The sequence below is a fragment of the Salmo trutta genome, chromosome 23 (assembly GCF_901001165.1).
Source record: "Salmo trutta chromosome 23, fSalTru1.1, whole genome shotgun sequence".
Lineage (NCBI taxonomy): Eukaryota > Metazoa > Chordata > Actinopteri > Salmoniformes > Salmonidae > Salmo > Salmo trutta.
In genome coordinates, this window is record NC_042979.1 from 2,483,824 (window position 1) to 2,510,758 (window position 26,935).

General features: G+C 42.8%; 36 non-coding genes across 36 annotated transcripts; all 36 read left to right on the top strand.

The window, feature by feature from the left end:
* The first annotated feature begins 1,949 nt into the window (after positions 1–1,949).
* trnad-guc (transfer RNA aspartic acid (anticodon GUC)) lies at positions 1,950–2,021 on the top strand. The gene has a single exon. It is a non-coding gene; the product is annotated as a tRNA-Asp (tRNA).
* Positions 2,022–2,139: 118 nt separating this feature from the next.
* Positions 2,140–2,210, top strand: trnag-gcc (transfer RNA glycine (anticodon GCC)). The gene has a single exon. It is a non-coding gene; the product is annotated as a tRNA-Gly (tRNA).
* Positions 2,211–3,312: 1,102 nt separating this feature from the next.
* Positions 3,313–3,384, top strand: trnad-guc (transfer RNA aspartic acid (anticodon GUC)). The gene has a single exon. It is a non-coding gene; the product is annotated as a tRNA-Asp (tRNA).
* A 118-nt stretch (positions 3,385–3,502) lies between these two features.
* Positions 3,503–3,573, top strand: trnag-gcc (transfer RNA glycine (anticodon GCC)). Its single transcript has one exon. It is a non-coding gene; the product is annotated as a tRNA-Gly (tRNA).
* A 916-nt stretch (positions 3,574–4,489) lies between these two features.
* trnad-guc (transfer RNA aspartic acid (anticodon GUC)) lies at positions 4,490–4,561 on the top strand. The gene has a single exon. It is a non-coding gene; the product is annotated as a tRNA-Asp (tRNA).
* A 118-nt stretch (positions 4,562–4,679) lies between these two features.
* On the top strand, positions 4,680–4,750 carry trnag-gcc (transfer RNA glycine (anticodon GCC)). Its single transcript has one exon. It is a non-coding gene; the product is annotated as a tRNA-Gly (tRNA).
* Positions 4,751–5,666: 916 nt separating this feature from the next.
* On the top strand, positions 5,667–5,738 carry trnad-guc (transfer RNA aspartic acid (anticodon GUC)). The gene has a single exon. It is a non-coding gene; the product is annotated as a tRNA-Asp (tRNA).
* A 118-nt stretch (positions 5,739–5,856) lies between these two features.
* Positions 5,857–5,927, top strand: trnag-gcc (transfer RNA glycine (anticodon GCC)). The gene has a single exon. It is a non-coding gene; the product is annotated as a tRNA-Gly (tRNA).
* Positions 5,928–6,843: 916 nt separating this feature from the next.
* trnad-guc (transfer RNA aspartic acid (anticodon GUC)) lies at positions 6,844–6,915 on the top strand. Its single transcript has one exon. It is a non-coding gene; the product is annotated as a tRNA-Asp (tRNA).
* A 118-nt stretch (positions 6,916–7,033) lies between these two features.
* On the top strand, positions 7,034–7,104 carry trnag-gcc (transfer RNA glycine (anticodon GCC)). Its single transcript has one exon. It is a non-coding gene; the product is annotated as a tRNA-Gly (tRNA).
* A 916-nt stretch (positions 7,105–8,020) lies between these two features.
* On the top strand, positions 8,021–8,092 carry trnad-guc (transfer RNA aspartic acid (anticodon GUC)). Its single transcript has one exon. It is a non-coding gene; the product is annotated as a tRNA-Asp (tRNA).
* A 118-nt stretch (positions 8,093–8,210) lies between these two features.
* Positions 8,211–8,281, top strand: trnag-gcc (transfer RNA glycine (anticodon GCC)). Its single transcript has one exon. It is a non-coding gene; the product is annotated as a tRNA-Gly (tRNA).
* Positions 8,282–9,197: 916 nt separating this feature from the next.
* trnad-guc (transfer RNA aspartic acid (anticodon GUC)) lies at positions 9,198–9,269 on the top strand. The gene has a single exon. It is a non-coding gene; the product is annotated as a tRNA-Asp (tRNA).
* A 118-nt stretch (positions 9,270–9,387) lies between these two features.
* Positions 9,388–9,458, top strand: trnag-gcc (transfer RNA glycine (anticodon GCC)). Its single transcript has one exon. It is a non-coding gene; the product is annotated as a tRNA-Gly (tRNA).
* A 1,105-nt stretch (positions 9,459–10,563) lies between these two features.
* Positions 10,564–10,634, top strand: trnag-gcc (transfer RNA glycine (anticodon GCC)). Its single transcript has one exon. It is a non-coding gene; the product is annotated as a tRNA-Gly (tRNA).
* Positions 10,635–11,740: 1,106 nt separating this feature from the next.
* Positions 11,741–11,811, top strand: trnag-gcc (transfer RNA glycine (anticodon GCC)). Its single transcript has one exon. It is a non-coding gene; the product is annotated as a tRNA-Gly (tRNA).
* Positions 11,812–12,545: 734 nt separating this feature from the next.
* On the top strand, positions 12,546–12,617 carry trnad-guc (transfer RNA aspartic acid (anticodon GUC)). The gene has a single exon. It is a non-coding gene; the product is annotated as a tRNA-Asp (tRNA).
* A 118-nt stretch (positions 12,618–12,735) lies between these two features.
* On the top strand, positions 12,736–12,806 carry trnag-gcc (transfer RNA glycine (anticodon GCC)). The gene has a single exon. It is a non-coding gene; the product is annotated as a tRNA-Gly (tRNA).
* Positions 12,807–13,540: 734 nt separating this feature from the next.
* On the top strand, positions 13,541–13,612 carry trnad-guc (transfer RNA aspartic acid (anticodon GUC)). Its single transcript has one exon. It is a non-coding gene; the product is annotated as a tRNA-Asp (tRNA).
* A 118-nt stretch (positions 13,613–13,730) lies between these two features.
* Positions 13,731–13,801, top strand: trnag-gcc (transfer RNA glycine (anticodon GCC)). The gene has a single exon. It is a non-coding gene; the product is annotated as a tRNA-Gly (tRNA).
* A 916-nt stretch (positions 13,802–14,717) lies between these two features.
* trnad-guc (transfer RNA aspartic acid (anticodon GUC)) lies at positions 14,718–14,789 on the top strand. Its single transcript has one exon. It is a non-coding gene; the product is annotated as a tRNA-Asp (tRNA).
* Positions 14,790–14,907: 118 nt separating this feature from the next.
* On the top strand, positions 14,908–14,978 carry trnag-gcc (transfer RNA glycine (anticodon GCC)). Its single transcript has one exon. It is a non-coding gene; the product is annotated as a tRNA-Gly (tRNA).
* Positions 14,979–15,894: 916 nt separating this feature from the next.
* Positions 15,895–15,966, top strand: trnad-guc (transfer RNA aspartic acid (anticodon GUC)). Its single transcript has one exon. It is a non-coding gene; the product is annotated as a tRNA-Asp (tRNA).
* Positions 15,967–16,084: 118 nt separating this feature from the next.
* On the top strand, positions 16,085–16,155 carry trnag-gcc (transfer RNA glycine (anticodon GCC)). Its single transcript has one exon. It is a non-coding gene; the product is annotated as a tRNA-Gly (tRNA).
* Positions 16,156–17,071: 916 nt separating this feature from the next.
* trnad-guc (transfer RNA aspartic acid (anticodon GUC)) lies at positions 17,072–17,144 on the top strand. Its single transcript has one exon. It is a non-coding gene; the product is annotated as a tRNA-Asp (tRNA).
* A 118-nt stretch (positions 17,145–17,262) lies between these two features.
* trnag-gcc (transfer RNA glycine (anticodon GCC)) lies at positions 17,263–17,333 on the top strand. The gene has a single exon. It is a non-coding gene; the product is annotated as a tRNA-Gly (tRNA).
* A 916-nt stretch (positions 17,334–18,249) lies between these two features.
* trnad-guc (transfer RNA aspartic acid (anticodon GUC)) lies at positions 18,250–18,321 on the top strand. The gene has a single exon. It is a non-coding gene; the product is annotated as a tRNA-Asp (tRNA).
* A 118-nt stretch (positions 18,322–18,439) lies between these two features.
* On the top strand, positions 18,440–18,510 carry trnag-gcc (transfer RNA glycine (anticodon GCC)). Its single transcript has one exon. It is a non-coding gene; the product is annotated as a tRNA-Gly (tRNA).
* Positions 18,511–19,426: 916 nt separating this feature from the next.
* trnad-guc (transfer RNA aspartic acid (anticodon GUC)) lies at positions 19,427–19,498 on the top strand. The gene has a single exon. It is a non-coding gene; the product is annotated as a tRNA-Asp (tRNA).
* Positions 19,499–19,616: 118 nt separating this feature from the next.
* trnag-gcc (transfer RNA glycine (anticodon GCC)) lies at positions 19,617–19,687 on the top strand. Its single transcript has one exon. It is a non-coding gene; the product is annotated as a tRNA-Gly (tRNA).
* Positions 19,688–20,603: 916 nt separating this feature from the next.
* On the top strand, positions 20,604–20,675 carry trnad-guc (transfer RNA aspartic acid (anticodon GUC)). Its single transcript has one exon. It is a non-coding gene; the product is annotated as a tRNA-Asp (tRNA).
* A 118-nt stretch (positions 20,676–20,793) lies between these two features.
* Positions 20,794–20,864, top strand: trnag-gcc (transfer RNA glycine (anticodon GCC)). Its single transcript has one exon. It is a non-coding gene; the product is annotated as a tRNA-Gly (tRNA).
* A 916-nt stretch (positions 20,865–21,780) lies between these two features.
* Positions 21,781–21,852, top strand: trnad-guc (transfer RNA aspartic acid (anticodon GUC)). Its single transcript has one exon. It is a non-coding gene; the product is annotated as a tRNA-Asp (tRNA).
* A 118-nt stretch (positions 21,853–21,970) lies between these two features.
* On the top strand, positions 21,971–22,041 carry trnag-gcc (transfer RNA glycine (anticodon GCC)). Its single transcript has one exon. It is a non-coding gene; the product is annotated as a tRNA-Gly (tRNA).
* A 916-nt stretch (positions 22,042–22,957) lies between these two features.
* trnad-guc (transfer RNA aspartic acid (anticodon GUC)) lies at positions 22,958–23,029 on the top strand. Its single transcript has one exon. It is a non-coding gene; the product is annotated as a tRNA-Asp (tRNA).
* A 118-nt stretch (positions 23,030–23,147) lies between these two features.
* trnag-gcc (transfer RNA glycine (anticodon GCC)) lies at positions 23,148–23,218 on the top strand. Its single transcript has one exon. It is a non-coding gene; the product is annotated as a tRNA-Gly (tRNA).
* The last annotated feature ends 3,717 nt before the right edge of the window (positions 23,219–26,935 follow it).

Genomic DNA, 26,935 nt, shown 5'->3' on the forward strand with positions numbered 1-26,935 from the left:
TCATTTGACTCTACAGTGAGGGAAAAAAGTATTTGATCCCCTGCTGATTTTGTAAGTTTGCCCACTGACAAAGAAATGATCAGTCTATAATTTTAATGGTAGGTTTATTTGAACAGTGAGAGACAGAATAACAACAAAAAAATCCAGAAAAACGCATGTCAAAAATGTTATAAAATGATTTGCATTTTAATGAGGGAAATAAGTATTTGACCCCTCTGCAAAACATGACTTTGTACTTGGTGGTAAAACCCTTGTTGGCAATCACAGACTTCAGACGTTTCTTGTAGTTGGCCACCAGGTTTGCACACATCTCAGGAGGGATTTTGTCCCACTCCTCTTTGCAGATCTTCTCCAAGTCATTAAGGTTTCAAGGTTGACATTTGGCAACTCGAACCTTCAGCTCCCTCCACAGATTTTCTATGGGATTAAGGTCTGGCTAGGCCACTCCAGGACCTTAATGTCCTTCTTCTTGAGCCACTCTTTTGTTGCCTTGGCTGTGTGTTTTGGGTCATTGTCATGCTGGAATACCCATCCACGACCCATTTTCAATGCCCTGGCTGAGGGAAGGAGGTTCTCACCCAAGATTTGACAGTACATGGTCCCGTCCATCGTCCCTTTGATGCGGTGAAGTTGTCCTGTCCTCTTAGCAGAAGAACACCCCCAAAGCATAATGTTTCCACCTCCATGTTTGATGGTGGGGATAGTGTTCTTGGGGTCATAGGCAGCATTCCTCCTCCTCCAAACATGGCGAGTTGAGTTGATGTCAAAGAGCTCCATTTTGGTCTCATCTGACCTCAACACTTTCACCCAGTTGTCCTCTGAATCATTCAGAGGTTCATTGGCAAACTTCAGACGGGCATGTATATGTGCTTTCTTGAGCAGGGGGACCTTGCGGGCGCTGCAGGATTTCAGTCCTTCACGGCATAGTGGGTTACCAATTGTTTTCTTGGTGACTATGGTCCCAGCTGCCTTGAGATCATTGACAAGATCCTCCCGTGTAGTTCTGGGCTGATTCCTCACCGTTCTCATGATCATTGCAACTCCACGAGGTGAGATCTTGCATGGAGCCTTAGGCCGAGGGAGATTGACAGTTCTTTTGTGTTTCTTCCATTTGCTAATAATCGCACCAACTGTTGTCACCTTCTCACCAAGCTGCTTGGCGATGGTCTTGTAGCCCATTCCAGCCTTGTGTAAGTCTACAATCTTGTCCCTGACATCCTTGGAGAGCTCTTTGGTCTTGGCCATGGTGGAGAGTTTGGAATCTGATTGATTGATTGCTTCTGTGGACAGGTGTCTTTTTTACAGGTAACAAACTGAGATTAGGAGCACTCCCTTTAAGAGTGTGCTCCTAATCTCAGCTCGTTACCTGTATAAAAGACACCTGGGAGCCAGAAATCTTTCTGATTGAGAGGGGGTCAAAAACGTATTAACCTCATTAAAATGCATGTCAATTTATAACATTTTTGACAAATGTTTTTCTGGATTCTTTTGTTGTGCTTCTGTCTCTCGCTGTTCAAATAAACCTACCATTAAAATGATAGACTGATCATTTCTTTGTCAGTGGGCAAATGTACCAAATCAGCAGTGGATCAAATACTTTTTTCCCTCACTGTATGTAAACTGGAAACCACATATCCTGAGGCTGCATTTATTGTAGCTGGGGATTTTAACAAGGCTAATCTGAAAACAAGGCTCCCTAACAAGGCTAATCTGAAAACAAGGGCCCGGGTTCGATTCCCGGCCAATGCAGGAATTTTTGAACAAGCCATTTTGACAAGTATGCAAACCCCTGAGGAAGAAATCTCTATTTAGATTGCCAGGACTAATTATTAGGACTAATTTTACTAAAGACTAATTTTATTAGGGTGTACAATGGTTAACACCCAACTCTCCGAATTTAGGGATAGTATCCAATGCTCCACATTTTTTCAAATGACCAACCCACCTGCTCCTCGTTAGTATAGTGGTGAGTATCCCCGCCTGTCGCGCGGGAGACCGGGGTTCAATACCCTGACGGGGAGGAAAGGCTGATTTTATTAGGGTGTACAATGTCTCTGATCCCACAAAGTGGAAGATATGCTTTGAATTAAAGCTTCTTATTACAATTTCCAGCCGTGGGGGTTATTTCAGCATCGCAAGGCATTGGTTGTTCCGTGGTAGAACTCTTGCCTGCCACGCGGGAGGCCCGGGTTTGATTCCCGGCCAATGCAGGAATTTTTTAACAAGCCATTTTGACAAGTATGCAAACCCCTGAGGAAGAAATCTATGTTTACATTGCCAGGTTAACAGCAATCTCTGGTCATGGTAGAATTCTCAACTGACTCTTGTGACAAAAGTCTGAGTTTGGGATCACTTACCGTTTGGACATTTATGCATTCTCAGTAGCCTTTTGTGAATCCATTGCAGATTTCCAGTGTGTGATGTGATTTACTTTGTGCAAGGCTTTAGTTGTTAAATGGGAAACGAATATCCAACAAGTTAGTGACAACTGTCTTGAGTTTGGCCTTTGTGACAAAAGTCTGAGTTTGGGATCACTTACCGTTTGGACATTTACGCAGTCTCAGTAGACTTTTGTGAATCCATTGTAGATTTCCAGTGTGTGAGGTGATGTACTTTGTGCAAGGCTTTAGTTGTTAAATGGGAAACGAATATCCAACAAGTCAGTGACAACTGTTTTGAGTTTGGCCTTTGTGACAAAAGTCTGAGTTTGGGATCACTTACCGTTTGGACATTTACGCATTCTCAGTAGACTTTTGTGAATCCATTGTAGATTTCCAGTGTGTGAGGTGATGTACTTTGTGCAAGGCTTTAGTTGTTAAATGGGAAACGAATATCCAACAAGTCAGTGACAACTGTCTTGAGTTTGGCCTTTGTGACAAAAGTCTGAGTTTGGGATCACTTACCGTTTGGACATTTACGCATTCTCAGTAGACTTTTGTGAATCCATTGTAGATTTCCAGTGTGTGAGGTGATGTACTTTGTGCAAGGCTTTAGTTGTTAAATGGGAAACGAATATCCAACAAGTCAGTGACAACTGTCTTGAGTTTGGCCTTTGCGACTATGTCCTTGGATTTTCCACACACACCTCACCTTCTAACTACTATCGTGTGGCTTGTGAGAGGTATAGAGCAAAACCGAATACATGTACGTGTTCGTGAGGGTCTCAGCTTTCCATAGATGGGTCATAGTAGTCTCTAGCTCTAACCATTCAGTCTCTACAGATGTTTTTGTTTGAAGGGTTAACACCCAACTCTCCAAATTTAGTGATAGTATCCAATGCTCCACATTTTTTCAAATGACCAACCCACCTGCTCCTCGTTAGTATAGTGGTGATTATCCCCGCCTGTCACGCGGGAGACCGGGGTTCAATTCCCCGACGGGGAGGAAAGACTGATTTTATTAGGGTGTACAATGTCTCTGATCCCACAAAGTGGAAGATATGCTTTGAATTAAAGCTTCTTATTACGATTTCCAGCCGTGGGGGTTATTTCAGCATCGCAAGGCATTGGTTGTTCCGTGGTAGAATTCTTGCCTGCCACGCGGGAGGCCCGGGTTTGATTCCCGGCCAATGCAGGAATTTTTTAACAAGCCATTTTGACAAGTATGCAAACCCCTGAGGAAGAAATCTATGTTTACATTGCCAGGTTAACAGCAATCTCTGGTCATGGTAGAATTCTCAACTGACTCTTGAAAAGTCTGAGTTTGGGATCACTTACCGTTTGGACATTTACGCATTCTCAGTAGACTTTTGTGAATCCATTGTAGATTTCCAGTGTGTGAGGTGATGTACTTTGTGCAAGGCTTTAGTTGTTAAATGGGAAACGAATATCCAACAAGTCAGTGACAACTGTCTTGAGTTTGGCCTTTGTGACAAAAGTCTGAGTTTGGGATCACTTACCGTTTGGACATTTACGCATTCTCAGTAGACTTTTGTGAATCCATTGTAGATTTCCAGTGTGTGAGGTGATGTACTTTGTGCAAGGCTTTAGTTGTTAAATGGGAAACGAATATCCAACAAGTCAGTGACAACTGTCTTGAGTTTGGCTTTTGTGACAAAAGTCTGAGTTTGGGATCACTTACCGTTTGGACATTTACGCATTCTCAGTAGACTTTTGTGAATCCATTGTAGATTTCCAGTGTGTGAGGTGATGTACTTTGTGCAAGGCTTTAGTTGTTAAATGGGAAACGAATATCCAACAAGTCAGTGACAACTGTCTTGAGTTTGGCCTTTGCGACTATGTCCTGGGATTTTCCACACACACCTCACCTTCTAACTACTATCGTGTGGCTTGTGAGAGGTATAGAGCAAAACCGAATACATGTACGTGTTCGTGAGGGTCTCAGCTTTCCATAGATGGGTCATAGTAGTCTCTAGCTCTAACCATTCAGTCTCTAAGGATGTTTTTGTTGGAAGGGTTAACACCCAACTCTCCAAATTTAGGGATAGTATCCAATGCTCCACATTTTTTCAAATGACCAAACCACCTGCTCCTCGTTAGTATAGTGGTGAGTATCCCCGCCTGTCATGCGGGAGACCGGGATTCAATTCCCCGACGGGGAGGAAAGACTGATTTTATTAGGGTGTACAATGTCTCTGATCCCACAAAGTGGAAGATATGCTTTGAATTAAAGCTTCTTATTACGATTTCCAGCCGTGGGGGTTATTTCAGCATCGCAAGGCATTGGTTGTTCCGTGGTAGAATTCTTGCCTGCCACGCGGGAGGCCCGGGTTTGATTCCCGGCCAATGCAGGAATTTTTTAACAAGCCATTTTGACAAGTATGCAAACCCCTGAGGAAGAAATCTATGTTTACATTGCCAGGTTAACAGCAATCTCTGGTCATGGTAGAATTCTCAACTGACTCTTGAAAAGTCTGAGTTTGGGTTCACTTACCGTTTGGACATTTACGCATTCTCAGTAGCCTTTTGTGAATCCATTGTAGATTTCCAGTGTGTGATGTGATTTACTTTGTGCAAGGCTTTAGTTGTTAAATGGGAAACGAATATCCAACAAGTTAGTGACAACTGTCTTGAGTTTGGCCTTTGTGACAAAAGTCTGAGTTTGGGATCACTTACCGTTTGGACATTTACGCATTCTCAGTAGACTTTTGTGAATCCATTGTAGATTTCCAGTGTGTGAGGTGATGTACTTTGTGCAAGGCTTTAGTTGTTAAATGGGAAACGAATATCCAACAAGTCAGTGACAACTGTCTTGAGTTTGGCCTTTGTGACAAAAGTCTGAGTTTGGGATCACTTACCGTTTGGACATTTACGCATTCTCAGTAGACTTTTGTGAATCCATTGTAGATTTCCAGTGTGTGAGGTGATGTACTTTGTGCAAGGCTTTAGTTGTTAAATGGGAAACGAATATCCAACAAGTCAGTGACAACTGTCTTGAGTTTGGCCTTTGCGACTATGTCCTGGGATTTTCCACACACACCTCACCTTCTAACTACTATCGTGTGGCTTGTGAGAGGTATAGAGCAAAACCGAATACATGTACGTGTTCGTGAGGGTCTCAGCTTTCCATACATGGGTCATAGTAGTTTCTAGCTCTAACCATTCAGTCTCTACAGATGTTTTTGTTTGAAGGGTTAACACCCAACTCTCCAAATTTAGGCATAGTATCCAATGCTCCACATTTTTTCAAATGACCAACCCACCTGCTCCTAGTTAGTATAGTGGTGAGTATCCCCGCCTGTCACGCGGGAGACCGGGGTTCAATTCCCCGACGGGGAGGAAAGACTGATTTTATTAGGGTGTACAATGTCTCTGATCCCACAAAGTGGAAGATATGCTTTGAATTAAAGCTTCTTATTACGATTTCCAGCCGTGGGGGTTATTTCAGCATCGCAAGGCATTGGTTGTTCCGTGGTAGAATTCTTGCCTGCCACGCTGGAGGCCCGGGTTTGATTCCCGGCCAATGCAGGAATTTTTTAACAAGCCATTTTGACAAGTATGCAAACCCCTGAGGAAGAAATCTATGTTTACATTGCCAGGTTAACAGCAATCTCTGGTCATGGTAGAATTCTCAACTGACTCTTGAAAAGTCTGAGTTTGGGATCACTTACCGTTTGGACATTTACGCATTCTCAGTAGACTTTTGTGAATCCATTGTAGATTTCCAGTGTGTGAGGTGATGTACTTTGTGCAAGGCTTTAGTTGTTAAATGGGAAACGAATATCCAACAAGTCAGTGACAACTGTCTTGAGTTTGGCCTTTGTGACAAAAGTCTGAGTTTGGGATCACTTACCGTTTGGACATTTACGCATTCTCAGTAGACTTTTGTGAATCCATTGTAGATTTCCAGTGTGTGAGGTGATGTACTTTGTGCAAGGCTTTAGTTGTTAAATGGGAAACGAATATCCAACAAGTCAGTGACAACTGTCTTGAGTTTGGCTTTTGTGACAAAAGTCTGAGTTTGGGATCACTTACCGTTTGGACATTTACGCATTCTCAGTAGACTTTTGTGAATCCATTGTAGATTTCCAGTGTGTGAGGTGATGTACTTTGTGCAAGGCTTTAGTTGTTAAATGGGAAACGAATATCCAACAAGTCAGTGACAACTGTCTTGAGTTTGGCCTTTGCGACTATGTCCTGGGATTTTCCACACACACCTCACCTTCTAACTACTATCGTGTGGCTTGTGAGAGGTATAGAGCAAAACCGAATACATGTACGTGTTCGTGAGGGTCTCAGCTTTCCATAGATGGGTCATAGTAGTCTCTAGCTCTAACCATTCAGTCTCTAAGGATGTTTTTGTTGGAAGGGTTAACACCCAACTCTCCAAATTTAGGGATAGTATCCAATGCTCCACATTTTTTCAAATGACCAAACCACCTGCTCCTCGTTAGTATAGTGGTGAGTATCCCCGCCTGTCATGCGGGAGACCGGGATTCAATTCCCCGACGGGGAGGAAAGACTGATTTTATTAGGGTGTACAATGTCTCTGATCCCACAAAGTGGAAGATATGCTTTGAATTAAAGCTTCTTATTACGATTTCCAGCCGTGGGGGTTATTTCAGCATCGCAAGGCATTGGTTGTTCCGTGGTAGAATTCTTGCCTGCCACGCGGGAGGCCCGGGTTTGATTCCCGGCCAATGCAGGAATTTTTTAACAAGCCATTTTGACAAGTATGCAAACCCCTGAGGAAGAAATCTATGTTTACATTGCCAGGTTAACAGCAATCTCTGGTCATGGTAGAATTCTCAACTGACTCTTGAAAAGTCTGAGTTTGGGTTCACTTACCGTTTGGACATTTACGCATTCTCAGTAGCCTTTTGTGAATCCATTGTAGATTTCCAGTGTGTGAGGTGATGTACTTTGTGCAAGGCTTTAGTTGTTAAATGGGAAACGAATATCCAACAAGTCAGTGACAACTGTCTTGAGTTTGGCTTTTGTGACAAAAGTCTGAGTTTGGGATCACTTACCGTTTGGACATTTACGCATTCTCAGTAGACTTTTGTGAATCCATTGTAGATTTCCAGTGTGTGAGGTGATGTACTTTGTGCAAGGCTTTAGTTGTTAAATGGGAAACGAATATCCAACAAGTCAGTGACAACTGTCTTGAGTTTGGCTTTTGTGACAAAAGTCTGAGTTTGGGATCACTTACCGTTTGGACATTTACGCATTCTCAGTAGACTTTTGTGAATCCATTGTAGATTTCCAGTGTGTGAGGTGATGTACTTTGTGCAAGGCTTTAGTTGTTAAATGGGAAACGAATATCCAACAAGTCAGTGACAACTGTCTTGAGTTTGGCCTTTGCGACTATGTCCTGGGATTTTCCACACACACCTCACCTTCTAACTACTATCGTGTGGCTTGTGAGAGGTATAGAGCAAAACCGAATACATGTACGTGTTCGTGAGGGTCTCAGCTTTCCATAGATGGGTCATAGTAGTCTCTAGCTCTAACCATTCAGTCTCTAAGGATGTTTTTGTTGGAAGGGTTAACACCCAACTCTCCAAATTTAGGGATAGTATCCAATGCTCCACATTTTTTCAAATGACCAAACCACCTGCTCCTCGTTAGTATAGTGGTGAGTATCCCCGCCTGTCACGCGGGAGACCGGGATTCAATTCCCCGACGGGGAGGAAAGACTGATTTTATTAGGGTGTACAATGTCTCTGATCCCACAAAGTGGAAGATATGCTTTGAATTAAAGCTTCTTATTACGATTTCCAGCCGTGGGGGTTATTTCAGCATCGCAAGGCATTGGTTGTTCCGTGGTAGAATTCTTGCCTGCCACGCTGGAGGCCCGGGTTTGATTCCCGGCCAATGCAGGAATTTTTTAACAAGCCATTTTGACAAGTATGCAAACCCCTGAGGAAGAAATCTATGTTTACATTGCCAGGTTAACAGCAATCTCTGGTCATGGTAGAATTCTCAACTGACTCTTGAAAAGTCTGAGTTTGGGTTCACTTACCGTTTGGACATTTACGCATTCTCAGTAGCCTTTTGTGAATCCATTGTAGATTTCCAGTGTGTGAGGTGATGTACTTTGTGCAAGGCTTTAGTTGTTAAATGGGAAACGAATATCCAACAAGTCAGTGACAACTGTCTTGAGTTTGGCCTTTGTGACAAAAGTCTGAGTTTGGGATCACTTACCGTTTGGACATTTACGCATTCTCAGTAGACTTTTGTGAATCCATTGTAGATTTCCAGTGTGTGAGGTGATGTACTTTGTGCAAGGCTTTAGTTGTTAAATGGGAAACGAATATCCAACAAGTCAGTGACAACTGTCTTGAGTTTGGCTTTTGTGACAAAAGTCTGAGTTTGGGATCACTTACCGTTTGGACATTTACGCATTCTCAGTAGACTTTTGTGAATCCATTGTAGATTTCCAGTGTGTGAGGTGATGTACTTTGTGCAAGGCTTTAGTTGTTAAATGGGAAACGAATATCCAACAAGTCAGTGACAACTGTCTTGAGTTTGGCCTTTGCGACTATGTCCTGGGATTTTCCACACACACCTCACCTTCTAACTACTATCGTGTGGCTTGTGAGAGGTATAGAGCAAAACCGAATACATGTACGTGTTCGTGAGGGTCTCAGCTTTCCATACATGGGTCATAGTAGTTTCTAGCTCTAACCATTCAGTCTCTACAGATGTTTTTGTTGGAAGGGTTAACACCCAACTCTCCAAATTTAGGGATAGTATCCAATGCTCCACATTTTTTCAAATGACCAAACCACCTGCTCCTCGTTAGTATAGTGGTGAGTATCCCCGCCTGTCACGCGGGAGACCGGGGTTCAATTCCCCGACGGGGAGGAAAGACTGATTTTATTAGGGTGTACAATGTCTCTGATCCCACAAAGTGGAAGATATGCTTTGAATTAAAGCTTCTTATTACGATTTCCAGCCGTGGGGGTTATTTCAGCATCGCAAGGCATTGGTTGTTCCGTGGTAGAATTCTTGCCTGCCACGCGGGAGGCCCGGGTTTGATTCCCGGCCAATGCAGGAATTTTTTAACAAGCCATTTTGACAAGTATGCAAACCCCTGAGGAAGAAATCTATGTTTACATTGCCAGGTTAACAGCAATCTCTGGTCATGGTAGAATTCTCAACTGACTCTTGAAAAGTCTGAGTTTGGGTTCACTTACCGTTTGGACATTTACGCATTCTCAGTAGCCTTTTGTGAATCCATTGTAGATTTCCAGTGTGTGAGGTGATGTACTTTGTGCAAGGCTTTAGTTGTTAAATGGGAAACGAATATCCAACAAGTCAGTGACAACTGTCTTGAGTTTGGCCTTTGTGACAAAAGTCTGAGTTTGGGATCACTTACCGTTTGGACATTTACGCATTCTCAGTAGACTTTTGTGAATCCATTGTAGATTTCCAGTGTGTGAGGTGATGTACTTTGTGCAAGGCTTTAGTTGTTAAATGGGAAACGAATATCCAACAAGTCAGTGACAACTGTCTTGAGTTTGGCTTTTGTGACAAAAGTCTGAGTTTGGGATCACTTACCGTTTGGACATTTACGCATTCTCAGTAGACTTTTGTGAATCCATTGTAGATTTCCAGTGTGTGAGGTGATGTACTTTGTGCAAGGCTTTAGTTGTTAAATGGGAAACGAATATCCAACAAGTCAGTGACAACTGTCTTGAGTTTGGCCTTTGCGACTATGTCCTGGGATTTTCCACACACACCTCACCTTCTAACTACTATCGTGTGGCTTGTGAGAGGTATAGAGCAAAACCGAATACATGTACGTGTTCGTGAGGGTCTCAGCTTTCCATAGATGGGTCATAGTAGTCTCTAGCTCTAACCATTCAGTCTCTACAGATGTTTTTGTTGGAAGGGTTAACACCCAACTCTCCAAATTTAGGGATAGTATCCAATGCTCCACATTTTTTCAAATGACCAAACCACCTGCTCCTCGTTAGTATAGTGGTGAGTATCCCCGCCTGTCACGCGGGAGACCGGGATTCAATTCCCCGACGGGAGGAAAGACTGATTTTATTAGGGTGTACAATGTCTCTGATCCCACAAAGTGGAAGATATGCTTTGAATTAAAGCTTCTTATTACGATTTCCAGCCGTGGGGGTTATTTCAGCATCGCAAGGCATTGGTTGTTCCGTGGTAGAATTCTTGCCTGCCACGCGGGAGGCCCGGGTTTGATTCCCGGCCAATGCAGGAATTTTTTAACAAGCCATTTTGACAAGTATGCAAACCCCTGAGGAAGAAATCTATGTTTACATTGCCAGGTTAACAGCAATCTCTGGTCATGGTAGAATTCTCAACTGACTCTTGAAAAGTCTGAGTTTGGGTTCACTTACCGTTTGGACATTTACGCATTCTCAGTAGCCTTTTGTGAATCCATTGTAGATTTCCAGTGTGTGAGGTGATGTACTTTGTGCAAGGCTTTAGTTGTTAAATGGGAAACGAATATCCAACAAGTCAGTGACAACTGTCTTGAGTTTGGCCTTTGTGACAAAAGTCTGAGTTTGGGATCACTTACCGTTTGGACATTTACGCATTCTCAGTAGACTTTTGTGAATCCATTGTAGATTTCCAGTGTGTGAGGTGATGTACTTTGTGCAAGGCTTTAGTTGTTAAATGGGAAACGAATATCCAACAAGTCAGTGACAACTGTCTTGAGTTTGGCCTTTGTGACAAAAGTCTGAGTTTGGGATCACTTACCGTTTGGACATTTACGCATTCTCAGTAGACTTTTGTGAATCCATTGTAGATTTCCACTGTGTGAGGTGATGTACTTTGTGCAAGGCTTTAGTTGTTAAATGGGAAACGAATATCCAACAAGTCAGTGACAACTGTCTTGAGTTTGGCCTTTGCGACTATGTCCTGGGATTTTCCACACACACCTCACCTTCTAACTACTATCGTGTGGCTTGTGAGAGGTATAGAGCAAAACCGAATACATGTACGTGTTCGTGAGGGTCTCAGCTTTCCATAGATGGGTCATAGTCGTCTCTAGCTCTAACCATTCAGTCTCTACAGATGTTTTTGTTGGAAGGGTTAACACCCAACTCTCCAAATTTAGGGATAGTATCCAATGCTCCACATTTTTTCAAATGACCAAACCACCTGCTCCTCGTTAGTATAGTGGTGAGTATCCCCGCCTGTCACGCGGGAGACCGGGGATTCAATTCCCCGACGGGAGGAAAGACTGATTTTATTAGGGTGTACAATGTCTCTGATCCCACAAAGTGGAAGATATGCTTTGAATTAAAGCTTCTTATTACGATTTCCAGCCGTGGGGGTTATTTCAGCATCGCAAGGCATTGGTTGTTCCGTGGTAGAATTCTTGCCTGCCACGCGGGAGGCCCGGGTTTGATTCCCGGCCAATGCAGGAATTTTTTAACAAGCCATTTTGACAAGTATGCAAACCCCTGAGGAAGAAATCTATGTTTACATTGCCAGGTTAACAGCAATCTCTGGTCATGGTAGAATTCTCAACTGACTCTTGAAAAGTCTGAGTTTGGGTTCACTTACCGTTTGGACATTTACGCATTCTCAGTAGCCTTTTGTGAATCCATTGTAGATTTCCAGTGTGTGAGGTGATGTACTTTGTGCAAGGCTTTAGTTGTTAAATGGGAAACGAATATCCAACAAGTCAGTGACAACTGTCTTGAGTTTGGCCTTTGTGACAAAAGTCTGAGTTTGGGATCACTTACCGTTTGGACATTTACGCATTCTCAGTAGACTTTTGTGAATCCATTGTAGATTTCCAGTGTGTGAGGTGATGTACTTTGTGCAAGGCTTTAGTTGTTAAATGGGAAACGAATATCCAACAAGTCAGTGACAACTGTCTTGAGTTTGGCTTTTGCGACTATGTCCTGGGATTTTCCACACACACCTCACCTTCTAACTACTATCGTGTGGCTTGTGAGAGGTATAGAGCAAAACCGAATACATGTACGTGTTCGTGAGGGTCTCAGCTTTCCATAGATGGGTCATAGTAGTCTCTAGCTCTAACCATTCAGTCTCTACAGATGTTTTTGTTGGAAGGGTTAACACCCAACTCTCCAAATTTAGGGATAGTATCCAATGCTCCACATTTTTTCAAATGACCAAACCACCTGCTCCTCGTTAGTATAGTGGTGAGTATCCCCGCCTGTCACGCGGGAGACCGGGATTCAATTCCCCGACGGGGAGGAAAGACTGATTTTATTAGGGTGTACAATGTCTCTGATCCCACAAAGTGGAAGATATGCTTTGAATTAAAGCTTCTTATTACGATTTCCAGCCGTGGGGGTTATTTCAGCATCGCAAGGCATTGGTTGTTCCGTGGTAGAATTCTTGCCTGCCACGCGGGAGGCCCGGGTTTGATTCCCGGCCAATGCAGGAATTTTTTAACAAGCCATTTTGACAAGTATGCAAACCCCTGAGGAAGAAATCTATGTTTACATTGCCAGGTTAACAGCAATCTCTGGTCATGGTAGAATTCTCAACTGACTCTTGAAAAGTCTGAGTTTGGGTTCACTTACCGTTTGGACATTTACGCATTCTCAGTAGCCTTTTGTGAATCCATTGTAGATTTCCAGTGTGTGAGGTGATGTACTTTGTGCAAGGCTTTAGTTGTTAAATGGGAAACGAATATCCAACAAGTCAGTGACAACTGTCTTGAGTTTGGCCTTTGTGACAAAAGTCTGAGTTTGGGATCACTTACCGTTTGGACATTTACGCATTCTCAGTAGACTTTTGTGAATCCATTGTAGATTTCCAGTGTGTGAGGTGATGTACTTTGTGCAAGGCTTTAGTTGTTAAATGGGAAACGAATATCCAACAAGTCAGTGACAACTGTCTTGAGTTTGGCCTTTGCGACTATGTCCTGGGATTTTCCACACACACCTCACCTTCTAACTACTATCGTGTGGCTTGTGAGAGGTATAGAGCAAAACCGAATACATGTACGTGTTCGTGAGGGTCTCAGCTTTCCATACATGGGTCATAGTAGTTTCTAGCTCTAACCATTCAGTCTCTACAGATGTTTTTGTTGGAAGGGTTAACACCCAACTCTCCAAATTTAGGGATAGTATCCAATGCTCCACATTTTTTCAAATGACCAACCCACCTGCTCCTCGTTAGTATAGTGGTGAGTATCCCCGCCTGTCACGCGGGAGACCGGGGTTCAATTCCCCGACGGGGAGGAAAGACTGATTTTATTAGGGTGTACAATGTCTCTGATCCCACAAAGTGGAAGATATGCTTTGAATTAAAGCTTCTTATTACGATTTCCAGCCGTGGTGGTTATTTCAGCATCGCAAGGCATTGGTTGTTCCGTGGTAGAATTCTTGCCTGCCACGCTGGAGGCCCGGGTTTGATTCCCGGCCAATGCAGGAATTTTTTAACAAGCCATTTTGACAAGTATGCAAACCCCTGAGGAAGAAATCTATGTTTACATTGCCAGGTTAACAGCAATCTCTGGTCATGGTAGAATTCTCAACTGACTCTTGAAAAGTCTGAGTTTGGGATCACTTACCGTTTGGACATTTACGCATTCTCAGTAGACTTTTGTGAATCCATTGTAGATTTCCAGTGTGTGAGGTGATGTACTTTGTGCAAGGCTTTAGTTGTTAAATGGGAAACGAATATCCAACAAGTCAGTGACAACTGTCTTGAGTTTGGCCTTTGTGACAAAAGTCTGAGTTTGGGATCACTTACCGTTTGGACATTTACGCATTCTCAGTAGACTTTTGTGAATCCATTGTAGATTTCCAGTGTGTGAGGTGATGTACTTTGTGCAAGGCTTTAGTTGTTAAATGGGAAACGAATATCCAACAAGTCAGTGACAACTGTCTTGAGTTTGGCTTTTGTGACAAAAGTCTGAGTTTGGGATCACTTACCGTTTGGACATTTACGCATTCTCAGTAGACTTTTGTGAATCCATTGTAGATTTCCACTGTGTGAGGTGATGTACTTTGTGCAAGGCTTTAGTTGTTAAATGGGAAACGAATATCCAACAAGTCAGTGACAACTGTCTTGAGTTTGGCCTTTGCGACTATGTCCTGGGATTTTCCACACACACCTCACCTTCTAACTACTATCGTGTGGCTTGTGAGAGGTATAGAGCAAAACCGAATACATGTACGTGTTCGTGAGGGTCTCAGCTTTCCATAGATGGGTCATAGTAGTCTCTAGCTCTAACCATTCAGTCTCTACAGATGTTTTTGTTGGAAGGGTTAACACCCAACTCTCCAAATTTAGGGATAGTATCCAATGCTCCACATTTTTTCAAATGACCAAACCACCTGCTCCTCGTTAGTATAGTGGTGAGTATCCCCGCCTGTCACGCGGGAGACCGGGATTCAATTCCCCGACGGGGAGGAAAGACTGATTTTATTAGGGTGTACAATGTCTCTGATCCCACAAAGTGGAAGATATGCTTTGAATTAAAGCTTCTTATTACGATTTCCAGCCGTGGGGGTTATTTCAGCATCGCAAGGCATTGGTTGTTCCGTGGTAGAATTCTTGCCTGCCACGCGGGAGGCCCGGGTTTGATTCCCGGCCAATGCAGGAATTTTTTAACAAGCCATTTTGACAAGTATGCAAACCCCTGAGGAAGAAATCTATGTTTACATTGCCAGGTTAACAGCAATCTCTGGTCATGGTAGAATTCTCAACTGACTCTTGAAAAGTCTGAGTTTGGGTTCACTTACCGTTTGGACATTTACGCATTCTCAGTAGCCTTTTGTGAATCCATTGTAGATTTCCAGTGTGTGAGGTGATGTACTTTGTGCAAGGCTTTAGTTGTTAAATGGGAAACGAATATCCAACAAGTCAGTGACAACTGTCTTGAGTTTGGCCTTTGTGACAAAAGTCTGAGTTTGGGATCACTTACCGTTTGGACATTTACGCATTCTCAGTAGACTTTTGTGAATCCATTGTAGATTTCCAGTGTGTGAGGTGATGTACTTTGTGCAAGGCTTTAGTTGTTAAATGGGAAACGAATATCCAACAAGTCAGTGACAACTGTCTTGAGTTTGGCCTTTGTGACAAAAGTCTGAGTTTGGGATCACTTACCGTTTGGACATTTACGCATTCTCAGTAGACTTTTGTGAATCCATTGTAGATTTCCAGTGTGTGAGGTGATGTACTTTGTGCAAGGCTTTAGTTGTTAAATGGGAAACGAATATCCAACAAGTCAGTGACAACTGTCTTGAGTTTGGCCTTTGCGACTATGTCCTGGGATTTTCCACACACACCTCACCTTCTAACTACTATCGTGTGGCTTGTGAGAGGTATAGAGCAAAACCGAATACATGTACGTGTTCGTGAGGGTCTCAGCTTTCCATACATGGGTCATAGTAGTTTCTAGCTCTAACCATTCAGTCTCTACAGATGTTTTTGTTGGAAGGGTTAACACCCAACTCTCCAAATTTAGGGATAGTATCCAATGCTCCACATTTTTTCAAATGACCAACCCACCTGCTCCTCGTTAGTATAGTGGTGAGTATCCCCGCCTGTCACGCGGGAGACCGGGGTTCAATTCCCCGACGGGGAGGAAAGACTGATTTTATTAGGGTGTACAATGTCTCTGATCCCACAAAGTGGAAGATATGCTTTGAATTAAAGCTTCTTATTACGATTTCCAGCCGTGGGGGTTATTTCAGCATCGCAAGGCATTGGTTGTTCCGTGGTAGAATTCTTGCCTGCCACGCTGGAGGCCCGGGTTTGATTCCCGGCCAATGCAGGAATTTTTTAACAAGCCATTTTGACAAGTATGCAAACCCCTGAGGAAGAAATCTATGTTTACATTGCCAGGTTAACAGCAATCTCTGGTCATGGTAGAATTCTCAACTGACTCTTGAAAAGTCTGAGTTTGGGATCACTTACCGTTTGGACATTTACGCATTCTCAGTAGACTTTTGTGAATCCATTGTAGATTTCCAGTGTGTGAGGTGATGTACTTTGTGCAAGGCTTTAGTTGTTAAATGGGAAACGAATATCCAACAAGTCAGTGACAACTGTCTTGAGTTTGGCCTTTGTGACAAAAGTCTGAGTTTGGGATCACTTACCGTTTGGACATTTACGCATTCTCAGTAGACTTTTGTGAATCCATTGTAGATTTCCAGTGTGTGAGGTGATGTACTTTGTGCAAGGCTTTAGTTGTTAAATGGGAAACGAATATCCAACAAGTCATTGACAACTGTCTTGAGTTTGGCTTTTGTGACAAAAGTCTGAGTTTGGGATCACTTACCGTTTGGACATTTACGCATTCTCAGTAGACTTTTGTGAATCCATTGTAGATTTCCAGTGTGTGAGGTGATGTACTTTGTGCAAGGCTTTAGTTGTTAAATGGGAAACGAATATCCAACAAGTCAGTGACAACTGTCTTGAGTTTGGCCTTTGCGACTATGTCCTGGGATTTTCCACACACACCTCACCTTCTAACTACTATCGTGTGGCTTGTGAGAGGTATAGAGCAAAACCGAATACATGTACGTGTTCGTGAGGGTCTCAGCTTTCCATAGATGGGTCATAGTCGTCTCTAGCTCTAACCATTCAGTCTCTACAGATGTTTTTGTTGGAAGGGTTAACACCCAACTCTCCAAATTTAGGGATAGTATCCAATGCTCCACATTTTTTCAAATGACCAAACCACCTGCTCCTCGTTAGTATAGTGGTGAGTATCCCCGCCTGTCACGCGGGAGACCGGGGATTCAATTCCCCGACGGGGAGGAAAGACTGATTTTATTAGGGTGTACAATGTCTCTGATCCCACAAAGTGGAAGATATGCTTTGAATTAAAGCTTCTTATTACGATTTCCAGCCGTGGGGGTTATTTCAGCATCGCAAGGCATTGGTTGTTCCGTGGTAGAATTCTTGCCTGCCACGCGGGAGGCCCGGGTTTGATTCCCGGCCAATGCAGGAATTTTTTAACAAGCCATTTTGACAAGTATGCAAACCCCTGAGGAAGAAATCTATGTTTACATTGCCAGGTTAACAGCAATCTCTGGTCATGGTAGAATTCTCAACTGACTCTTGAAAAGTCTGAGTTTGGGTTCACTTACCGTTTGGACATTTACGCATTCTCAGTAGCCTTTTGTGAATCCATTGTAGATTTCCAGTGTGTGAGGTGATGTACTTTGTGCAAGGCTTTAGTTGTTAAATGGGAAACGAATATCCAACAAGTCAGTGACAACTGTCTTGAGTTTGGCCTTTGTGACAAAAGTCTGAGTTTGGGATCACTTACCGTTTGGACATTTACGCATTCTCAGTAGACTTTTGTGAATCCATTGTAGATTTCCAGTGTGTGAGGTGATGTACTTTGTGCAAGGCTTTAGTTGTTAAATGGGAAACGAATATCCAACAAGTCAGTGACAACTGTCTTGAGTTTGGCTTTTGTGACAAAAGTCTGAGTTTGGGATCACTTACCGTTTGGACATTTACGCATTCTCAGTAGACTTTTGTGAATCCATTGTAGATTTCCAGTGTGTGAGGTGATGTACTTTGTGCAAGGCTTTAGTTGTTAAATGGGAAACGAATATCCAACAAGTCAGTGACAACTGTCTTGAGTTTGGCCTTTGCGACTATGTCCTGGGATTTTCCACACACACCTCACCTTCTAACTACTATCGTGTGGCTTGTGAGAGGTATAGAGCAAAACCGAATACATGTACGTGTTCGTGAGGGTCTCAGCTTTCCATAGATGGGTCATAGTAGTCTCTAGCTCTAACCATTCAGTCTCTACAGATGTTTTTGTTGGAAGGGTTAACACCCAACTCTCCAAATTTAGGGATAGTATCCAATGCTCCACATTTTTTCAAATGACCAAACCACCTGCTCCTCGTTAGTATAGTGGTGAGTATCCCCGCCTGTCACGCGGGAGACCGGGATTCAATTCCCCGACGGGGAGGAAAGACTGATTTTATTAGGGTGTACAATGTCTCTGATCCCACAAAGTGGAAGATATGCTTTGAATTAAAGCTTCTTATTACGATTTCCAGCCGTGGTGGTTATTTCAGCATCGCAAGGCATTGGTTGTTCCGTGGTAGAATTCTTGCCTGCCACGCTGGAGGCCCGGGTTTGATTCCCGGCCAATGCAGGAATTTTTTAACAAGCCATTTTGACAAGTATGCAAACCCCTGAGGAAGAAATCTATGTTTACATTGCCAGGTTAACAGCAATCTCTGGTCATGGTAGAATTCTCAACTGACTCTTGAAAAGTCTGAGTTTGGGTTCACTTACCGTTTGGACATTTACGCATTCTCAGTAGCCTTTTGTGAATCCATTGTAGATTTCCAGTGTGTGAGGTGATGTACTTTGTGCAAGGCTTTAGTTGTTAAATGGGAAACGAATATCCAACAAGTCAGTGACAACTGTCTTGAGTTTGGCCTTTGTGACAAAAGTCTGAGTTTGGGATCACTTACCGTTTGGACATTTACGCATTCTCAGTAGACTTTTGTGAATCCATTGTAGATTTCCAGTGTGTGAGGTGATGTACTTTGTGCAAGGCTTTAGTTGTTAAATGGGAAACGAATATCCAACAAGTCAGTGACAACTGTCTTGAGTTTGGCTTTTGTGACAAAAGTCTGAGTTTGGGATCACTTACCGTTTGGACATTTACGCATTCTCAGTAGACTTTTGTGAATCCATTGTAGATTTCCAGTGTGTGAGGTGATGTACTTTGTGCAAGGCTTTAGTTGTTAAATGGGAAACGAATATCCAACAAGTCAGTGACAACTGTCTTGAGTTTGGCCTTTGCGACTATGTCCTGGGATTTTCCACACACACCTCACCTTCTAACTACTATCGTGTGGCTTGTGAGAGGTATAGAGCAAAACCGAATACATGTACGTGTTCGTGAGGGTCTCAGCTTTCCATAGATGGGTCATAGTCGTCTCTAGCTCTAACCATTCAGTCTCTACAGATGTTTTTGTTGGAAGGGTTAACACCCAACTCTCCAAATTTAGGGATAGTATCCAATGCTCCACATTTTTTCAAATGACCAAACCACCTGCTCCTCGTTAGTATAGTGGTGAGTATCCCCGCCTGTCACGCGGGAGACCGGGGTTCAATTCCCCGACGGGAAGGAAAGACTGATTTTATTAGGGTGTACAATGTCTCTGATCCCACAAAGTGGAAGATATGCTTTGAATTAAAGCTTCTTATTACGATTTCCAGCCGTGGGGGTTATTTCAGCATCGCAAGGCATTGGTTGTTCCGTGGTAGAATTCTTGCCTGCCACGCGGGAGGCCCGGGTTTGATTCCCGGCCAATGCAGGAATTTTTTAACAAGCCATTTTGACAAGTATGCAAACCCCTGAGGAAGAAATCTATGTTTACATTGCCAGGTTAACAGCAATCTCTGGTCATGGTAGAATTCTCAACTGACTCTTGAAAAGTCTGAGTTTGGGTTCACTTACCGTTTGGACATTTACGCATTCTCAGTAGACTTTTGTGAATCCATTGTAGATTTCCAGTGTGTGAGGTGATGTACTTTGTGCAAGGCTTTAGTTGTTAAATGGGAAACGAATATCCAACAAGTCAGTGACAACTGTCTTGAGTTTGGCCTTTGTGACAAAAGTCTGAGTTTGGGATCACTTACCGTTTGGACATTTACGCATTCTCAGTAGACTTTTGTGAATCCATTGTAGATTTCCAGTGTGTGAGGTGATGTACTTTGTGCAAGGCTTTAGTTGTTAAATGGGAAACGAATATCCAACAAGTCAGTGACAACTGTCTTGAGTTTGGCTTTTGTGACAAAAGTCTGAGTTTGGGATCACTTACCGTTTGGACATTTACGCATTCTCAGTAGACTTTTGTGAATCCATTGTAGATTTCCAGTGTGTGAGGTGATGTACTTTGTGCAAGGCTTTAGTTGTTAAATGGGAAACGAATATCCAACAAGTCAGTGACAACTGTCTTGAGTTTGGCCTTTGCGACTATGTCCTGGGATTTTCCACACACACCTCACCTTCTAACTACTATCGTGTGGCTTGTGAGAGGTATAGAGCAAAACCGAATACATGTACGTGTTCGTGAGGGTCTCAGCTTTCCATAGATGGGTCATAGTAGTCTCTAGCTCTAACCATTCAGTCTCTAAGGATGTTTTTGTTGGAAGGGTTAACACCCAACTCTCCAAATTTAGGGATAGTATCCAATGCTCCACATTTTTTCAAATGACCAAACCACCTGCTCCTCGTTAGTATAGTGGTGAGTATCCCCGCCTGTCACGCGGGAGACCGGGGTTCAATTCCCCGACGGGAAGGAAAGACTGATTTTATTAGGGTGTACAATGTCTCTGATCCCACAAAGTGGAAGATATGCTTTGAATTAAAGCTTCTTATTACGATTTCCAGCCGTGGGGGTTATTTCAGCATCGCAAGGCATTGGTTGTTCCGTGGTAGAATTCTTGCCTGCCACGCGGGAGGCCCGGGTTTGATTCCCGGCCAATGCAGGAATTTTTTAACAAGCCATTTTGACAAGTATGCAAACCCCTGAGGAAGAAATCTATGTTTACATTGCCAGGTTAACAGCAATCTCTGGTCATGGTAGAATTCTCAACTGACTCTTGAAAAGTCTGAGTTTGGGTTCACTTACCGTTTGGACATTTACGCATTCTCAGTAGACTTTTGTGAATCCATTGTAGATTTCCAGTGTGTGAGGTGATGTACTTTGTGCAAGGCTTTAGTTGTTAAATGGGAAACGAATATCCAACAAGTCAGTGACAACTGTCTTGAGTTTGGCCTTTGTGACAAAAGTCTGAGTTTGGGATCACTTACCGTTTGGACATTTACGCATTCTCAGTAGACTTTTGTGAATCCATTGTAGATTTCCAGTGTGTGAGGTGATGTACTTTGTGCAAGGCTTTAGTTGTTAAATGGGAAACGAATATCCAACAAGTCAGTGACAACTGTCTTGAGTTTGGCTTTTGTGACAAAAGTCTGAGTTTGGGATCACTTACCGTTTGGACATTTACGCATTCTCAGTAGACTTTTGTGAATCCATTGTAGATTTCCACTGTGTGAGGTGATGTACTTTGTGCAAGGCTTTAGTTGTTAAATGGGAAACGAATATCCAACAAGTCAGTGACAACTGTCTTGAGTTTGGCCTTTGCGACTATGTCCTGGGATTTTCCACACACACCTCACCTTCTAACTACTATCGTGTGGCTTGTGAGAGGTATAGAGCAAAACCGAATACATGTACGTGTTCGTGAGGGTCTCAGCTTTCCATAGATGGGTCATAGTAGTCTCTAGCTCTAACCATTCAGTCTCTACAGATGTTTTTGTTGGAAGGGTTAACACCCAACTCTCCAAATTTAGGGATAGTATCCAATGCTCCACATTTTTTCAAATGACCAAACCACCTGCTCCTCGTTAGTATAGTGGTGAGTATCCCCGCCTGTCACGCGGGAGACCGGGATTCAATTCCCCGACGGGGAGGAAAGACTGATTTTATTAGGGTGTACAATGTCTCTGATCCCACAAAGTGGAAGATATGCTTTGAATTAAAGCTTCTTATTACGATTTCCAGCCGTGGGGGTTATTTCAGCATCGCAAGGCATTGGTTGTTCCGTGGTAGAATTCTTGCCTGCCACGCGGGAGGCCCGGGTTTGATTCCCGGCCAATGCAGGAATTTTTTAACAAGCCATTTTGACAAGTATGCAAACCCCTGAGGAAGAAATCTATGTTTACATTGCCAGGTTAACAGCAATCTCTGGTCATGGTAGAATTCTCAACTGACTCTTGAAAAGTCTGAGTTTGGGATCACTTACCGTTTGGACATTTACGCATTCTCAGTAGACTTTTGTGAATCCATTGTAGATTTCCAGTGTGTGAGGTGATGTACTTTGTGCAAGGCTTTAGTTGTTAAATGGGAAACGAATATCCAACAAGTCAGTGACAACTGTCTTGAGTTTGGCCTTTGTGACAAAAGTCTGAGTTTGGGATCACTTACCGTTTGGACATTTACGCATTCTCAGTAGACTTTTGTGAATCCATTGTAGATTTCCAGTGTGTGAGGTGATGTACTTTGTGCAAGGCTTTAGTTGTTAAATGGGAAACGAATATCCAACAAGTCATTGACAACTGTCTTGAGTTTGGCTTTTGTGACAAAAGTCTGAGTTTGGGATCACTTACCGTTTGGACATTTACGCATTCTCAGTAGACTTTTGTGAATCCATTGTAGATTTCCACTGTGTGAGGTGATGTACTTTGTGCAAGGCTTTAGTTGTTAAATGGGAAACGAATATCCAACAAGTCAGTGACAACTGTCTTGAGTTTGGCCTTTGCGACTATGTCCTGGGATTTTCCACACACACCTCACCTTCTAACTACTATCGTGTGGCTTGTGAGAGGTATAGAGCAAAACCGAATACATGTACGTGTTCGTGAGGGTCTCAGCTTTCCATAGATGGGTCATAGTAGTCTCTAGCTCTAACCATTCAGTCTCTACAGATGTTTTTGTTGGAAGGGTTAACACCCAACTCTCCAAATTTAGGGATAGTATCCAATGCTCCACATTTTTTCAAATGACCAAACCACCTGCTCCTCGTTAGTATAGTGGTGAGTATCCCCGCCTGTCACGCGGGAGACCGGGGTTCAATTCCCCGACGGGAAGGAAAGACTGATTTTATTAGGGTGTACAATGTCTCTGATCCCACAAAGTGGAAGATATGCTTTGAATTAAAGCTTCTTATTACGATTTCCAGCCGTGGGGGTTATTTCAGCATCGCAAGGCATTGGTTGTTCCGTGGTAGAATTCTTGCCTGCCACGCGGGAGGCCCGGGTTTGATTCCCGGCCAATGCAGGAATTTTTTAACAAGCCATTTTGACAAGTATGCAAACCCCTGAGGAAGAAATCTATGTTTACATTGCCAGGTTAACAGCAATCTCTGGTCATGGTAGAATTCTCAACTGACTCTTGAAAAGTCTGAGTTTGGGATCACTTACCGTTTGGACATTTACGCATTCTCAGTAGACTTTTGTGAATCCATTGTAGATTTCCAGTGTGTGAGGTGATGTACTTTGTGCAAGGCTTTAGTTGTTAACCTCTCTGGGCTATGTGGGACGATTTCGTCCCACCTACGTAACAGCCACTTCAATCCAGTGGCGCGATTTTTGAATCGTTAGAAATGCTATAACTTCAATTTCTCAAACATATGACTATTTCACAGCTATTTAAAGACAAGAATCTCGTTAATCTAACCCCACTGTCCGATTTCAAAAAGGCTTTACAACAAAAGCAAAACATTAGATTATGTCAGCAGAGTACCCAGCCAGAAATAATCACACAGCCATTTTTCAAGCTAGCATATCATGTCACATAAACCCAAACCATATCTAAATGCAGCACTAACCTTTGATGATCTTCATCAGATGACACACCTAGGACATTGTGTTATACAATACATGCATGTCTGTTCAATCAAGTTCATATTTATATCAAAAACCAGCTTTTTACATTAGCATGTGACGTTCAGAACTAGCATTCCCACCGAACACTTCCGGTGATTTTACTAAATTACTCACGATAAACGTTCACAAAAAGCATAACAATTATTTTAAGAATTATAGATACATTACCCCTCTATGCACTCGATATGTCCGATTTTAAAATAGCTTTTCGGATGAAGCACATTTTGCAATAATCTAAGTACATAGCCCGGCATTACAGGGCTAGCTATTTAGATACCCACCCAGTTCAGCCTCCACCAAAATCACATTTCCTATAAGAAAAATGTTCTTACCTTGCTTGTTCTTCATCAGAATACACTGCCAGGACTTCTACTTCAATAACAAATGTTGGTTTGGTCCCAAATAATCCATCGTTATGTTCCAACAGCGACGTTTTGTTCGTGAGTTCTAGAATGCTTCTTCGCGGTGTCGCGCATGGCGCATTGGCGTGTCAAAAATGTCTAATATTCCATTACCGTACTTCGAAGCATGTCAACCGCTGTTTAAAACCAATTTTTATGCCATTTATGTCATAGAGAAGTGTTAATATTCCGACCGGGAGTATGCATTGAGCCTAAACAGCCGAATAAAATTTCTCCTCAGAAGCGACTCATGCAAGCGCATCATTGAAAGGTCCTCCGAGCATCCACTTACAAAAGGCGATAATATATTTCAACCTGAGGTTCCCTCGTAAACCCTTCAGTTATTTCGCGGGCTCTGAGAGCCTATTGGAGCCCGGGAATTGTCACGTTACAGCTAAGATCCTTACTTTTCAATAAAAAGAGGTAAGACGCACGACTCCTTGTCAGACAGGGTACTTCCTGCTTGAAGCCTTGTCAGGTTTTTGCCTGCCATAGGAGTTCTGTTATACTCACAGACACCATTCAAACAGTTTTAGAAAATTCAGAGTGTTTTCTATCCAAACCTGAACAATAATATGCATATTCTAGCTTCTGAGTTGGTGTAGGAGGCAGTTAAAATGGGAACATATTTTTTCCAAAATTCTCAATACTGCCCCCTATACCAAAGAGGTTAAATGGGAAACGAATATCCAACAAGTCAGTGACAACTGTCTTGAGTTTGGCCTTTGTGACAAAAGTCTGAGTTTGGGATCACTTACCGTTTGGACATTTACGCATTCTCAGTAGACTTTGTGAATCCATTGTAGATTTCCAGTGTGTGAGGTGATGTACTTTGTGCAAGGCTTTAGTTGTTAAATGGGAAACGAATATCCAACAAGTCAGTGACAACTGTCTTGAGTTTGGCTTTTGTGACAAAAGTCTGAGTTTGGGATCACTTACCGTTTGGACATTTACGCATTCTCAGTAGACTTTTGTGAATCCATTGTAGATTTCCAGTGTGTGAGGTGATGTACTTTGTGCAAGGCTTTAGTTTGTTAAATGGGAACGAATATCCAACAAGTCAGTGACAACTGTCGTGAGTTTGGCCTTTGTGACAAAAGTCTGAGGTTTGGGATCACTTACCGTTTGGACATTTACGCATTCTCAGTAGACTTTTGTGAATCCATTGTAGATTTCCAGTGTGTGAGGTGATGTACTTTGTGCAAGGCTTTAGTTGTTAAATGGGAAACGAATATCCAACAAGTCAGTGACAACTGTCTTGAGTTTGGCTTTTGTGACAAAAGTCTGAGTTTGGGCACACTTACCGTTGGACATTTACGCATTCTCAGTGACTTTTGTGAATCCATTGTAGATTTCCAGTGTGTGAGGTGATGTACTTTGTGGCAAGGCTTTAGTTGTTAAATGGGAAACGAATATCCAACAAGTCAGTGACAACTGTCTTGAGTTTGGCCTTTGCGACTTATGTCCTGGGATTTTCCACACACACCTCACCTTCTAACTACTAATCGTGTGGCTTGTGAGAGGTATAGAGCAAAACCGAATACATGTACGTGTTCGTGAGGGGTCTCAGCTTTCACTAGAGGGTCATAGTCGTCTCTAGCTCTAACCATTTCATCTCTATCAGTAGTTTTTGGTTGCGAAGGGTTAACATCCAACTCTCACAAATTAGGGATGTATCCATTGCTCCACATTTTTTCAAATGACCAAACCACCTGCTCCTCGTTAGTATAGTGGTGAGTATCCCCGCCTGTCACGCGGGGAGACGGGATTCAAGTCCCCGACGGGGAGGAAAGACTGATTTTATTAGGGTGTACAATGTCTCTGATCCCACAAAGTGGAAGATATGCTTTGAATTAAGCTTCTTATTACCGATTTCAGCCGTGGGGGTTATTTTCAGCTCGCAAGGCATGGTGTTCCGTGGTTAGAAGAATTCTTGCCTGCCACGCGGGAGGCCCGGGTTTGATTCCGGCCATGCAGGAATTTTTTTAACAAGCCATTTTGACAAGTATGCAAACCCCTGAGGAAGAAATCTGTTTACATTGCAAGGTTAACAGCAATCTCTGGTCATGGTAGAATTCTCAACTGACTCTTGAAAAGTCTGAGTTTGGGTTCACTTACCGTTTGGACATTTACGCATTCTCAGTAGCCTTTTGTGAATCCATTGTAGATTTCCAGTGTGTGAGGTGATGTACTTTGTGCAAGGCTTTAGTTGTTAAATGGGAAACGAATATCCAACAAGTCAGTGACAACTGTCTTGAGTTTGGCCTTTGTGACAAAAGTCTGAGTTTTGGGATCACTTACCGTTTGGACATTTACGCATTCTCAGTAGACTTTTGTGAATCCATTGTAGATTTCAGTGTGTGAGGTGATGTACTTGGGCAAGGCTTTAGTTGTTAAAGGGGAAACGAATATCCAACAAGTCAGTGACAACTGTCTGAGTTTGGCTTTTTGTGACAAAAAGTCTGAGTTTGGGATCACTTACCGTTTGGACATTTACGCATTTCTCAGTAGACTTTTGTGAATCCATTGTAGATTTCCAGGTGTGAGGTGATGTACTTTGTGCAAGGCTTTAGTTGTTAAATGGGAAACGAAATCCAACAAGTCAGTGACAACTGTCTTGAGTTTGGCCTTGTGCGACTATGTCCTGGGGATTTCCAACACCTCACCTTCTAACTACTATCGTGTGGTTGTGAGAGGTATAGAGCAAA